The sequence below is a fragment of the Heptranchias perlo genome, chromosome 15 (assembly GCF_035084215.1).
Source record: "Heptranchias perlo isolate sHepPer1 chromosome 15, sHepPer1.hap1, whole genome shotgun sequence".
Lineage (NCBI taxonomy): Eukaryota > Metazoa > Chordata > Chondrichthyes > Hexanchiformes > Hexanchidae > Heptranchias > Heptranchias perlo.
The window spans coordinates 43,148,759-43,162,326 of NC_090339.1; the positions used below are offsets into that span (position 1 = coordinate 43,148,759).

A 13,568-nucleotide genomic window follows, 5' to 3' on the forward strand; every position below is an offset into this window, starting at 1 on the left:
GTGGAGTTGAGGTAGAAGATCAGCCATGATCTTAGTGAATGGTGGAGCAGGCTCGAGAGGCTATATGGCCTACTTCTTTTCTTATGTTCTGTGTTATCAGTACTTTCTAAATGGTGAAAAGCTCGAAACAGTGGAGGTCCAAAGAGACTTAGGGGTCCATGCACATAGATTAAATGTCATAGACAAGTACAGAAAATAATCAAAAGGGCTTATGGAATGCTGGTCTTTATTTCTAAAGGACTAGAATACAAGGAGATTGAAGTTATGCCACAGCTATACAAAGCCCTAGTTGGATCACACCTAGTATATACTGTGTTCAGTTCTGGCACCACCTTAGGAAGAATATATTGGCCTTGGACGGAGTGCAGCATAGATTCACTGCGACGATACCTGGACTCCAAAGGTTAAATTACGAGGAGAGATTACACAAACGAGGAGAGATTACACAAACTAGAGTGTTTTCCCTGGGATTTAGAAGATTTAGGGGTGATTTGATCAAAGTTTTCAAGATATTAAGGGGAACTGATGGGGTAGATAGAGAGAAACCATTTCTACTGGTTAGGGAGTCTAGGACCACGGGACATAGCCTAAAAATTAAAGCCAGGATTTTCAGGAGTGAAGTTAGGAAACACTTCTACACACAAAGGGCCGTAGAAGTTTGAAACTCTTCCACAAACGGCAGTGATGCGAGCTCAATTGTTAATTTTAAATGTGAGATTGATAGATGTTTGTTGTCAAAACGTAGTAAGGAATATGGGGCTAAGGTGGGTACATGGCGTCAGGTCATATGATCTCACTGAATGGCAGAACATGATCTCATCGAACGGCCTAGTCCTGTTCCTATGTTCCTAGTCATTTGCATTTAGTTATTTGCTTGTCATTTCCATTAAAGTCCACAAGTGTACAGAAACTTGGAAAGATAAAAGAGAATTCAAAAAAATTAGTCCCCTTTTGTCAATAGCAGAAAAAGCAGATATGGCTCACATTTTTGCCTCTCTCCAAATATGTTAGAAATAGAAACAACCCACACAAGCTTTATCAGCTGAAGATAAATATATACAAATATTGTGCACATTGTAAGGTTGATCAATAACAAAACATTAGCATAAGCTTCCGTCACACAACTTTAAATATTTCTACAATGCCATTACAATGAAAAGGTTTCCAGAAAAAGAAACAAAAGCTGTCATGATGATTGCATCACAAGACTTCCAACAATTAGGTCAATGCCTTCCCACATTACAATGATCCTGGAGGAGGGTACATCACGTTCAGACCAAATCTAAATTAAGCTGCTCTCATCAGTTCACATGCTACAGTTAAATTTAGATCTGTGATTATTTCAGAACTGATCCATATTAATTGTTTAAACAGGTCAACAGAAAACAGGTTGTGGGGACTGGTGGATGTGTACAAGGATAATTCAGACCAATGTTAAATAAACAGCAATTTCCAGACTAGGATCAGTTGACCAGATATATGGCAAATTATTAATCAATTTGGCAAGAAGCCAGAAAACAACCATTCAAATGGAGACATTTAAAAGCTATAACAAGATACCTGGGTTGTCAACAGCAGTAGGATGCCAACAAAACAAGTGAAAGAAACTTAACAGGATTGAGTTTTTTTTTAAAATGAAATGGGCAGGCAACAGGGGGAAAACAGAATCAACCAAATATCAACCAAATCCACAACTAGTCATTTCTGTCAAAATCAACGCTTCCCCATACAAATCAAGATCAATGTTTACCACAAGATATACAGGGATTCGCCTGCATTGACAAAGTTCCCGGCTCCCCCCATACCATGCTTCATCTTACTTCTGTTACTTTCTCCACCTCTATGTCCGATCTTCCAACATTTGTTTACTGTGTTTCTATTCCCTCTCCTGCTATCAGTGGCAGTGTCTCCAGTCAACACCCTAAACTCCAGAACTCTTCCTAAACCCCTCCACTTTGCTACAGCTCTCCAACTCTAAAAGCCTTGTCAAAATCCACATTGACCATGTCTTCCGTCATCTCATGCAACTCCTCTTCCAACTTCTGCACACTGTCCAGTCCCCCATTGTCAAAGTCACCCTATAGATACAAGTTAATCTACAGTTGTGACTCCAGTACAAAGGGAATCCATACTTTATATTTTCATAATTGAGTTCTAGTAGACAAAATAATTCATTTTCACTTCAAGAACTTGAGGCCTGCTTTCACTTGCCAATTTTGTATTAAAAACACCAAAGATAAAAACTTTTAATCTATGTTAACTGCATAAAAGCAGAGCTTATCTTCCAGATTTTTTCAAAAAATGTTACTACCTATACTGCAATTCAAGGCTCAATCATTTACGTAATCACTGTTAAAATATTTTACCCACAGAAATCTAAACTAATCTAATCCGATCGTTTCATGAGTCAGTACAAACAAGATACACATTGTTGCATGCACTCTAATTCAATCATTTATACCCTGTTTCTACAGAAGACTAACATTATTGTGATAACAAGACAGACACTGAAATCTAATTTTCAGCTGGGCAACTGACATTATTGGCTGAGAAATTTTATCTGAGAGCTGGGGTTCACTTGTACCACTTCCTGTTCAACATTGAGTTCAGCATCTTTCAGAGTAATGTGCTGACGTCATTTTGAACGAGCACCGGCTTAGAACACTCTAGTAACCATTCCAATAGTCAATAGAATATTTAATTACAAAACTAAACTGGTTCACATAGCCTACTTATAATTTTACCTAAATATATACTGCAATTTGGATTCTTTATAACCAAATTAAGTACTAAAATGATTAGCTTTTTGCACTTTGATTTCATACAAAACCAAGAGTCAAACATTAAAAAGTGTTCGAAAAATGAATGTCGGTGTCGTATGGATTGATATTTATGATTACTTATTATGCATTTCCACACAATTTACAGCTACAATTTCACTACAATTCCAGTGCCTTGACCATAACAGTTCAAAATATATAAAAGCCATTTTGTTGGTATTCCAAAAGGCATACCATCTTTATAAGCTGTACATGCAAGAGTTATAAACAATCTTAGATGCAGTACTAGTTTACACACACACATGAACTTGGTCACTAAGTTCTAACCAAAGACAGGAATTTACACAAACTGTACAAGAGTATTACCACAACAATTTGTGGTGTGGTGACCTGGACTGAGCCCACTATTTTAATCCCTGTAAGGATATTTCAGTTGTAAACTACAACAAAGATAAACTTCTGTTGCCAATAGGATACTCATTTGCAATTAAAGTGCAGAACAACTGATTTTTTTTTAAAAAACCCTGGTGGCTTTACTTCCATTCAACTAGCACTGTACTGGGCATAAACACTTCCAGATACATAAACAAGATGAAAGCAGCCACGTATTTTTTATGAGTAAATTGTGGCAGAGTGAACGCCTGCATGAAAACGCACACGCGACAAGTCAAAGTTGGAAAAACAATTTACATAGGATCAGAGCCTTACTCCCGACAGTGTCTCTTTTTTAAGTATCTTAGTACATGCGAAATAACACTTAAAAGTGTAGAAGCTAAAACTCCCTGCGAACGCCAACAGTTTATCCGCGGCTTTGAACAAAAACAAGAAGAAATAGCCAATTTACAATACGACTTACGTTCCAACATCTTGGCTTTACAAAAAAAAAGACAAAACGCCGGTTAACAAGAAAGTGAGTTACAGTACTTCCCACGAAATCTACCAGATTAGACATAAACAGGGTGTGGCTAAGAAATTGCAGGGTGATTTATGGGGATCTGTTTACTGTGAAGTATTTTTATTCAAAAATAATCATATCTAAAACACAAATGTTTAAAGAGATGGCAAGTATACAGAATTTTTAAAAGTGCCAAGAAATGACTTAGGTTGGGAAAGATTATTAAAAACGAAATGAAGCCCCCAAACTCTTGTGGAATAATATCTCCTCTCTATAGCCAAGAGTGTTTACAACATTGTCACATGGACCCGGACATGACTACAGCCATTCTTACTCCCTGAAGAGGATTATTTAAAAACCTTCCAACACAAAATAAACTCACTAAAATTGCAAACACTTTTTATTTTAATGAGTTAGAAGGTGCCATCCTGACTCGGCTGTGAATAAAAAGAACCGAGTAGCTTTTTTTTTATTTCCGATAAGGAAGTGATTCTACAAAAAAATGTTCGCCCAAAAAGATCGTCGTCGGCATAAAAGCGCCGATGGCAGGCTTGTCCTCTTTTCAAAAAAAGTGGAACTAACACACAGAAATGTTTCTAAAACGTTAAAAAAAAATTAAAAAATAAAAGTGGCGCCAAAAAGTCTCTCTCTCTCTTTCCTGCGATGTCTCCAACACCGATGTTTTTTTCATTTTTTTAAAAAACGTATTTTTTTAAGCGATTTCGACATTTTGTTTTTTTTTTGAAATGCTGTGGGAGAGACGGGAGTCGGCGTCTGAACGGGAGGAGGGCAAGAGGTTTTAGTAGTTTAAAACTGCGGGTCTTTTTCCTTCTTTCTTTCTCTCGCTTGCTCGCTCGATCTTTCTAACTAGGCCCGAATTGCGAATTTTAAAAACAAACCTCGGGCCCGACTCCTCGCTCACTCTCGGCCCGGCCTCCATTTTGCTGAATCTCTCTCCTCAAACACAGGCCAAAAAAAACACACACACACACCAACATTTTATCCCTTCCGATCCCCGATAACTTTTTTTTCTCTCTTGTAGAATATTCTTCTGCTTTTTTTAAAAAAAAAATTCTCATCCTTACCTTTTTTTATTATTTTTTTCTCTCCACAACTGTTATATTCCGTTTCTTCCCCCCCCCCTCCTCCTCGATATTTATTAATATTCACGGCACAAGGAGGTGAAGCTGTCCCCCCGCTCAGGCTGTCACTCGCCGGGTAAAGTGCTTGTTTTTTTTACTGATTTTTTTTTTCTCTTTTAATTTTTTTTTTGGAAGCGGCGGTTTATGTCGTTGCGCTCACTCCGACTGAAGGTGAAGCTGCCATCTGGCGGACAAAGGGCACTGGAGGGGAGGGGAGGCGCTGCGCCCTCTATCGGGCGGGGGCGGAGGCTTGCACCAGCGCCGAGCCTTCCGGCTAGCGGGCGCCCCCTGTCGGTCTGCTGCCGCGCGTCCCGCCCAGTCCATGTTCCATTTCCACCCTGTCGAGTTACCGTGGTTTACAGCCAGCCTTGCGCTGTCCCGCCGGGCGCAGAGCGGAACTACTTTCATTGACAGTTATTTCCTGCTCAGCACCAAACTTGGAAGGAATCGAGCAGTTGGAGCAGACCCGGAAATAGGCTCGCTCTGCAAGTGTGGTGTGTTGATTTTATGGAAAGAAACACTAGGTTGTCCCAGTGTCATTGATCCAAACCAAATGCCCCCCCCCCAACTTTTTTTTAAGGCGGCACAAACAACAAGCACCCAAACCCTACAAAGGAAACTTATCAACTAAACAACAATATTGTTGCCATTATACACTCCAGTCCCTGCGGTGCCCACCGGTCGCGGAAGGCCTCAAGCGTCTCCAGGCGCAAAGAAAGCATTGGGAGAGAGGCAGGCAGCTGGTGGTGCAGTGTGTTATTTGCAGTTTAAAAGCTGACAATATGGTCCTCGATAGGAGGAAGAACGTTTATTGTTTCATATATAGCAGATAAAGGAGTTCCTGCTTTCACGATTGTAATTGAAGCTGGCACTAATTAACACAATTATGCGAACAAGAGTCACTCCAAAATATATATTTACTAAAGAAATGTAGGCACATATATTAATAAATTATTTGATAACATTGCAGTGAAAAGCCGGATCCCACCCGTAACAAACATTTCAAGGGATTGATGAGCATGGAATGAAAAGGTGTCCAGAGGCATCTTCTTTTGTAAATGGACAAAAAAACAGATGCTGTCAAATGACATATTGACAATGAGCTCCTTCCTCCAAGAGCAGCATGTAAACTAGCCAATTTAATGAGCACAACTTAGTCCTCCCTCCACAACACAGAGTAATGTGGCTGAGTTGTTGGTTTTCCAAAAGTTATGACTGGAACAGTAACACCAAAGAAGATATTTCTAGCATTTAATTCAAACCGCCACATCTACATCAGGAACACTTTAATCGAGGGAGGTGAAATGCCTATTTGTCCATTTTATAATTGTGCCAATTTGTTTATTAATATGATTTGCAAAAGGAATTTTACTACCAATGAATGATAAACATTTAGAATATAATCTGCCATGCAGCACAATAGAGGCAACATCATTTGCAAATGTTCAAAGTACAACTAAACACTAGGATAGGAGAGCTAAGGTACTCGAGGTGTGAACTTTGATGGGCCAAATGATCTTTACACCTTTCTAACTTTTCCCAAGTTCGAACCAAATAACTGCATCAGCTGCAGCTCAACATTTGTATAAATTAAAAATGTCTGTATGGATACCAGCACTGAAGCTTCAAATAATACTTTGCCAACCTGGGAAATTATTTCCTGGTGTTGTCAACCTGGAACGCTGTCCCTTATACGCATTAATTCAGATGTAGTGTTAATCATCATTTTCGGAACCACAACGTCAGACTATGCAGCAGGCCATCTCAAATCTGTGATTTTTCTTTTGGACCCAATACAATTTCTCCAGGCTTTTCTGTACATCCAGGAGATACCAAGGTGAGATGTGAAACATTGGTCCTTGTCACCCATGGCTCCATGTTGTTAAGTTCCCTGATGATCGAGTGAGTAAAGCCATCAGCTGGTGTAGCACTAAGCCATACAGATGAGAAGGCCCTAAATCTGCATTGAATTAGCTGATCTTAGGCAGAGCAGCAGCTGAGGTGCAACAATTGGCCTTAAAATCCTGTAGGGATGGGAAAAAATCATTCAGGGATTCTGTATAAGAGCACATGTGCTGGAAAGTGCAAGTGTGGGGATATTAAATGAGGACGGGATTGGACAGAGCCGTCGTGCTCTCCAAAGTCAAATATCCTGCCAAGAAGTATTGTCTTGGCTCACACACGAAGAACAGCCATGGCACCCTAGAACCACATCACATCAAGAATCAGTGCCTTCAGGAGAGATGGGGAGAAAATTGGGAAAAATGTGCTATCTTTCCTTTGGATTCAACACTCTTTCTCAGATTTAAACTGGAAACAGTGCAAAGTATAGTGAAGACAAATATAGAGACAAGCATTTGTTTTTGCAAACATTTAACTTGCAAATGTCTGTATTCAAACAGATAAGAATTCCTCCTCCGCCCCATGTCCAAATTGCAGACTGTGAAACATACATAATAGCCTGCTACATCTAGATTTCAACTGTGCTGTCATGGCTTTTCAAAATTTTACTTGGTTAAATTGTAATGCACTCCTGCTATATTATTAATCCACTTTTTTTATTATCACTGTTGTTCTATAATTGGCCTTAGGGCAATTGGCAATGGTGGGGGTGGGGGTGGGGGTGGGGGTGGGGGTGGTGGAGGAGTCAGTGAAGGATGCTGCTGCTGATTGCCTTTGAATGACCCCATTTGGAAACTGATCAGAAAGCTGTATAATTGGGGTTAGTTTGGCTGTGATATCTTCCACAGTCAAATAGCCTGCAGACAATGTCATTGTTACAAACTTTGTGTTCTTTTTTAACTTGTATTTTCTCCTGTATGTTCACAAGGAACCCACAGACAAAATGCATGTCATGTTATCTGAAAGTTCTGTATTCACCGTCTATGGAGTGTACAGTTCATCAATTTTATATATGGCTCAGTTGATAAAGCCAGTGATTAAGTGAGCCAAACAGACAATATTTTAGATTGAATTGCCATTTTATGTTGACTTACTGATCTCAGCTGGTTGGCAGCAGGGATGATCCAATTGGCCTCTTCGTCCTGGACGAGGGAGTAGAATATCATACACAGAAAGAATGGACACTTCAGTGAGTTACCAGAAGGCTGTTAGTGTCCATAGAACCATATTCTAGCAGGAGTTGACACCAAAAGATGAGAAGATAAAGGGGGAGAAAGCTGACAAAACTCACTAACATATATCACATATCCATAAGTTCAATTAATTCTTAGATTTGCAGTAACCAATTCAGTCCAAGTATGAGGTTTGCAAATTTTGGATTATAGGAGGTGCAGAGGTGCCATGGAAACTCCCTTGGCGCTATGAGCATGCATAAGGAGTGTTTGGAGAATCCCAAATTGTAACAGAACTGTAACGCCTTAATTATTTCAAGAAAATTATTACTCCTGCTACCTCACCAGGGACACCCTAAGCACAGTGGAGCTGTGTGTTCCTACCCTGCTGCAGCAAGATTCCATTCCCCAGGTAGAACGCAATATGTTAATCAGCTTTAACCTATTTCTACAAGCTCCCCGGAAGGGGAGTAACACTTACTCCATTCGTGTATCATTTCCCCAATTAATAGATTTAAATATTTCACAAAAGATTACTCACATGAATGGGGATACATTAAATTTGCACTCTCTAAAAACATATAAGCTTTAAAGTAACTATAACCAAAGGGAATTACAGACTGTGCTTACCTCAGTTGCTATGCAAGAAATAAAACAGAATAATCCAAAGAATTAATGCTGCTTCTTAAATATTTTACTCAGCTTAATAGGACAGGGAATGACAATATAGCATGGAGAGCTACAGAAAAAGTTAACTGATCTGTTGAACTTTACAAGGACAAAACATACCAGCAATGCATTGAATCCTTTTGGGTTCCACTACAAAAGACAAGTATGGTCTCCTTTAATTTCTACATTTAAACAGAAAAAGAACCTTTGACATGAAACTAAGAATTGCCAATAGAAATACATTAGGAAATCATTAAAAAAAACATTCCAAGTTCACCTGATAACGCAGTGAGTTTATCCAGTGAGAAACTGAGTCATGAAGGCCCCAAATTCAATTTGTGATCTGTCAGAGTTAGCTGTTCTCAGCTGGCCAGTGCCCTTGGTTAGGAAGTGGGGTGGAAAATCAGCCTCAATTCCTGCTCCTGATTGCTAACCTGCAACTCCTGCTGGAAAGTACCCCTGTTGGATGTAGGATGAGGACAGGATCGGGCTCAATTGTGATGCTCCACAGATAAGAATATCCGAACAATACCCACTGTCAAAGCTCACAGATGAATAGTAACACTTGTTCAGTGCACCAGAGGGTGACCAGCCATACCCCAGCAAAGAGGCAACGCCTTCAGGAGAGGAAGGGAGGGGAGACTTGGTGAGGACCTGGCCTACTTACAGCAAATGAGCAGCTATTTGTATTTTATATTATTTTAAGGTTTAAAAGACATCTTTCTTCATATATCAGTTATGAAATTTACTCTTTGATATTAATGACTTTTTAAAATACAATTTGAAAAGGGTCAAAATCCTGGAACTCCCTTCCTAACAGCACTGTGGGAGAACCGTCACCACACGGACTGCAGCGGTTCAAGGCGGCGGCTCACCACTACCTTTTCAAGGGCAATTAGGGATGGGCAATAAATGCCGGCCTCACCAGCGACGCCCACATCCCATGAACGAATAAAAAAAAAGGTACACTTTAGTAGTTCTCCATGACAGCTGAGAAATTACTCTATTTGCAACAAAAAAGTTAAGTCAGTGTAGCCTTTGCTTTCTAGGTGTATGAACGTTCATGTATTCAACCATCATGAATAGTTGCCAACTTGCATTGGAACCAGGCGGTACAGATCCCTTACCTCTTTGAGAAGGCCACATTAGAAATTATTGACAACGAAAGCCTAGAAAGAGGTGGGAGGGGGTACGGGGGCTGTCAGCTCAGTTGTCGAATGCCTCTGAGCTCATGGTTATTAGCCTAATGCTCATATACATAATACATTTTGGTAGGAAGAATGAGAGGAAATATGTACTATATGGTAAAACTTTAAAAGTCAATATAAATCATTAGTTAAGTCACATTTAGAATGTTCTGTCCAATTTTGTGTGCCAACTTTAGAAAGGATGTGAAGATTATGTAGAGGATACAGAAGATATTCACTATGATACCAAGGATGAGTGGCTTTAATTATGAGGGAAGACGAGAAAAGCTGGGACTGAATTCAGTACTTTGCAAGAGGAGATTTGATAGAGAAGTTCAAAGGAATGAGGGTTTTTGATAATGTAAACTCAGAAAATCTATTTCCACTAGTCAGTGAATCAGTAATAGAGTTTAAATTTATCAATACAACAAAGGGAGATGTTCAGAGAATTTTATTTTTTAAACAGAGGATCGTCAGGTTGTGGTAAGCCACCTGAAACAGTGGAAGCAGAAACCAAAATGCTTTGTAAAAGGGAAGCAGATAAATACGTAAAAGAAAAATTAAAAAGTGGTATGGGAAAGGGCGGGGGAAGTGGAACAAAGCGGACAGCTGCGAGAGCCAGCACAGGTACAATGGGCCAAATGGCCTCCATCTGTGTTGTAAAATCTTATGAAAAAGGTCATAGAAAACGTGATGAAAGTGTATGCAAACATCTAAACTCGAATGGAAATATTTCTAAAGAGGTCACTTTGGATTTGCTTAAAAACAATAAAACTAGCACCAGGTGTTCATTGCTTCAACAATTCTGTTTTGGCTGAAAAGATGATGCTAATATAGTTTTGCTGCTTCATTGCAGGCTCGGTAATTTAATATTTTGTGTAACTTGAACTCTGGGGTACGTGTATGTTTACCAAAGCTGCTCCAAGTCCCAAGTGGCATTTCAGCATGTTTTAACATGCAAACACACACAGTTCACAGTCACTGATTGTCAAAAACTGATTGGTGACATGAAGTTACTCAAGTCTGGAGAAATCACTGATGTAGGAAGAATTTACAGAGTTTAAAAAAAAACTCAATTCATTGTCTTAACTATCAAGATAACAGTGGTGCCTCAAAGTGAGGAGGCAAATTAATCAGATTCAAGATTCCTCCGGGAAATGTTCTGTACAATCCAGCGGCATCTCGTGGCACCAGTCACAGAAAGACACAGAGTAGTACACTGACAGAACAATTTATATTCATCTTGGGGCTGGGGCTATAATTGAATGACAAATTAAACAACAAAATTTGACAGTCCCCTCAATAAAACTCTTAATTCAAATGTTTAAAATCCTTTATTTACACCTTAATTTTATTGCTCTGGTTTCACTTCAAACTTGATCTATGGTATTGTTCATGGTGGGCTCGGAATATCCATTTTTATAATAAAAGGGCATCAACAAAGTGTGGTGGACAGTGACTAAGCTTGTCTAAAAAGGTGTTTTAATACATTACATGGCACCACGTACACATAGTCTGTCTTATCTATTTTGTGCATTTCTCCTTCATGTCACTCTGTGCTTGTGATTGCCATTCTCTGTTTTTAGTGTTTTGTTTGTCTTTTGTTTTTATGAATGGCATTTTACATTGTGTCTACATGTGTATTGTCTTGTGTACTTGCGTCTTGTCTTGGTAATTGTGTCCCTTGTTCCCTGGTCAGCATCCTTCTGCTAAAACTTGACTTGTATTGTACCACTTCCATTTCAGTTTTGTTTTTGCCATGTTGGTGTCATTTTATACTATTCTTCCTGTCACCACCTGTTTCTCTTTTCCTTGTCTTTCTCTACACCAACTTTGCCTTCTGTTTGTTGATGCTGACCCGATCGCCATCTTCCCTCAGTGTTTCCCCTCTTATCCTCACTACAGATTTGTTTGTTCCCCCGAACCTCTGCATTCTTACACTGTTCTTTCCATTTCATCAATTTCGCTTCCACTTCCTCAATGTGGAGACAATGTTCCCCTTTTATTTTGGAAATAAGTTGGTTAAGTAGTGACATATAAAGGAGGGTGAGGAAACAATGTATAGATGGGCAAGAACACAAGTAGTTTGCCTTGAAACTTTTTTATTAAAATTGAAAATCAAAGCAGGCATGGACATACCTCTTCATTTTCTGCTCATGTAAATTGGCCTGGTTCTCAGATGAAAGCTGGTTTTGGGCCTCCCAACTCATTAATGTACAAATCTAATAAGTACGTGTTGCAGCATAAAATGCTTGCACACCCTTTCTTGGCAGGTCATGGTCCCAAGAGATTTTTTTTTAAATGGCTGCAGTACCAAGTGACTTAGGTTCAGACAATCAGTGACAATTCTGTTTCAAAACAGTATCTTCAGAAACTACCTCTGCTGCCTTTTGGATGAGACATGAAAAATAAAGCTCCTCTGCCTGTCCAAGTAGACAAGACTGACCGATGGCACATTTTTAGAGCAAGGTGCTTCCTGAACATCCTGTGATATTTTATGCAGAACTCTATTAGCACAAATTAACTATGCAGCTCATTTGCTGTTTGTGGGATGTTGCTGTAAATAACACTGCTGCTACCAACAGAACTGCAATTTTTTTTTTAAAAAGTAATTATTTGGTTATGGAGCACTTTGGGTCATCCTGAATGTAAAAAAGCCAAAGTTTTTTTTAAAACTTGTTCATGGGATATGAGTGTCGCTGGCTAGGCCAGCATTTATTGCCCATCCCTAATTGCCCTTGAGAAGGTGGTGAGTCACCTTCTTGAACCGCTGCAGTTCATGTGGTGAAGGTTCTCCCATAGTGCTGTTAGGAAGGGAGTTCCAGGATTTTGACCCAGCAACGATGAAGGAACGGCAATATATTTCTAAGTCGGGATGGTGTGTGACTTGGAGGGGAACGTGCAGGTGGTGTTGTTCCCATGTGCCTGCTGCTCTTGTCCTTCTAGGTGGTAGAGGTCGTGGGTTTGGGAGGTGCTGTCGAAGAAGCCTTGGCGAGTTGCTGCAGTGCATCCTGTGGATGGTACACACTGCAGCCAGTGCGCCGGTGGTGAAGGGAGTGAATGTTTATGGTGGTGGATGGGTTGCCAATCAAGCGGGCTGCTTTGTCCTGGATGGTGTCGAGCTTCTTGAGTGTTGTTGGAGCTGCACTCATCCAGGCAAGTGGAGAGTATTCAATCACACTCCTGACTTGTGCCTTGTAGATGGTGGAAAGGCTTTGGGGAGTCAGGAGGTGAGTCACTCACCACAGAATACCCAGCCTCTGACGTGCTCTTGTAGCCACAGTATTTATATGGCTGGTCCAGTTAAGTTTCTGGTCAATGGTGACCCCAGGATGTTGATGGTGGGGGATTCGGCTATGGTAATGCCGTTGAATGTCAAGGGGAGGTGGTTAGACTCTCTCTTGTTGGAGATGGTCATTGCCTGGCACGAATGTTACTTGCCACTTATCAGCCCAAGCCTGGATGTTGTCCAGGTCTTGCTGCATGCAGGCTCAGACTGCTTCATTATCTGAGGGGTTGCGAATGGAACTGAACACTGCAATCATCAGCGAACATCCCCATTTCTGACCATATGATGGAGGGAACGTCATTGACGAAGCAGCTGAAGATGGTTGGGCCGACGACACTGCCCTGAGGAACTCCTGCAGCAATGTCATGGGGCTGAGATGATTGGCCTCCAACAACTACTACCATCTTCCTTTGTGCTAAGTATGACTCCAGCCTCTGAAGTTTTCCCCCCGATTTCCATTGACTTCCCATTAACTTGATGTTGACATCAATACAGCAGGAAGAGCTAGAATAAGATCAGCATTCCTGGGCCG

At 40.3% G+C, this 13,568-nt stretch overlaps 1 protein-coding gene across 5 annotated transcripts in view; it reads right to left on the reverse strand.

Annotated features, from left to right (window-relative positions):
• Positions 1–5,027, reverse strand: part of LOC137333039 (cohesin subunit SA-2) — a 150,056-nt gene extending 145,029 nt beyond the window's left edge. For all 5 annotated transcript variants that reach the window (XM_067997131.1, XM_067997129.1, XM_067997128.1 and 2 more), the window contains exon 1: positions 4,761–5,027. The gene's annotated coding sequence lies outside the window, so the exon portion shown is untranslated. The remainder of the gene's footprint in view (positions 1–4,760) is intronic.
• Between the last annotated feature and the right edge of the window lie 8,541 nt (positions 5,028–13,568).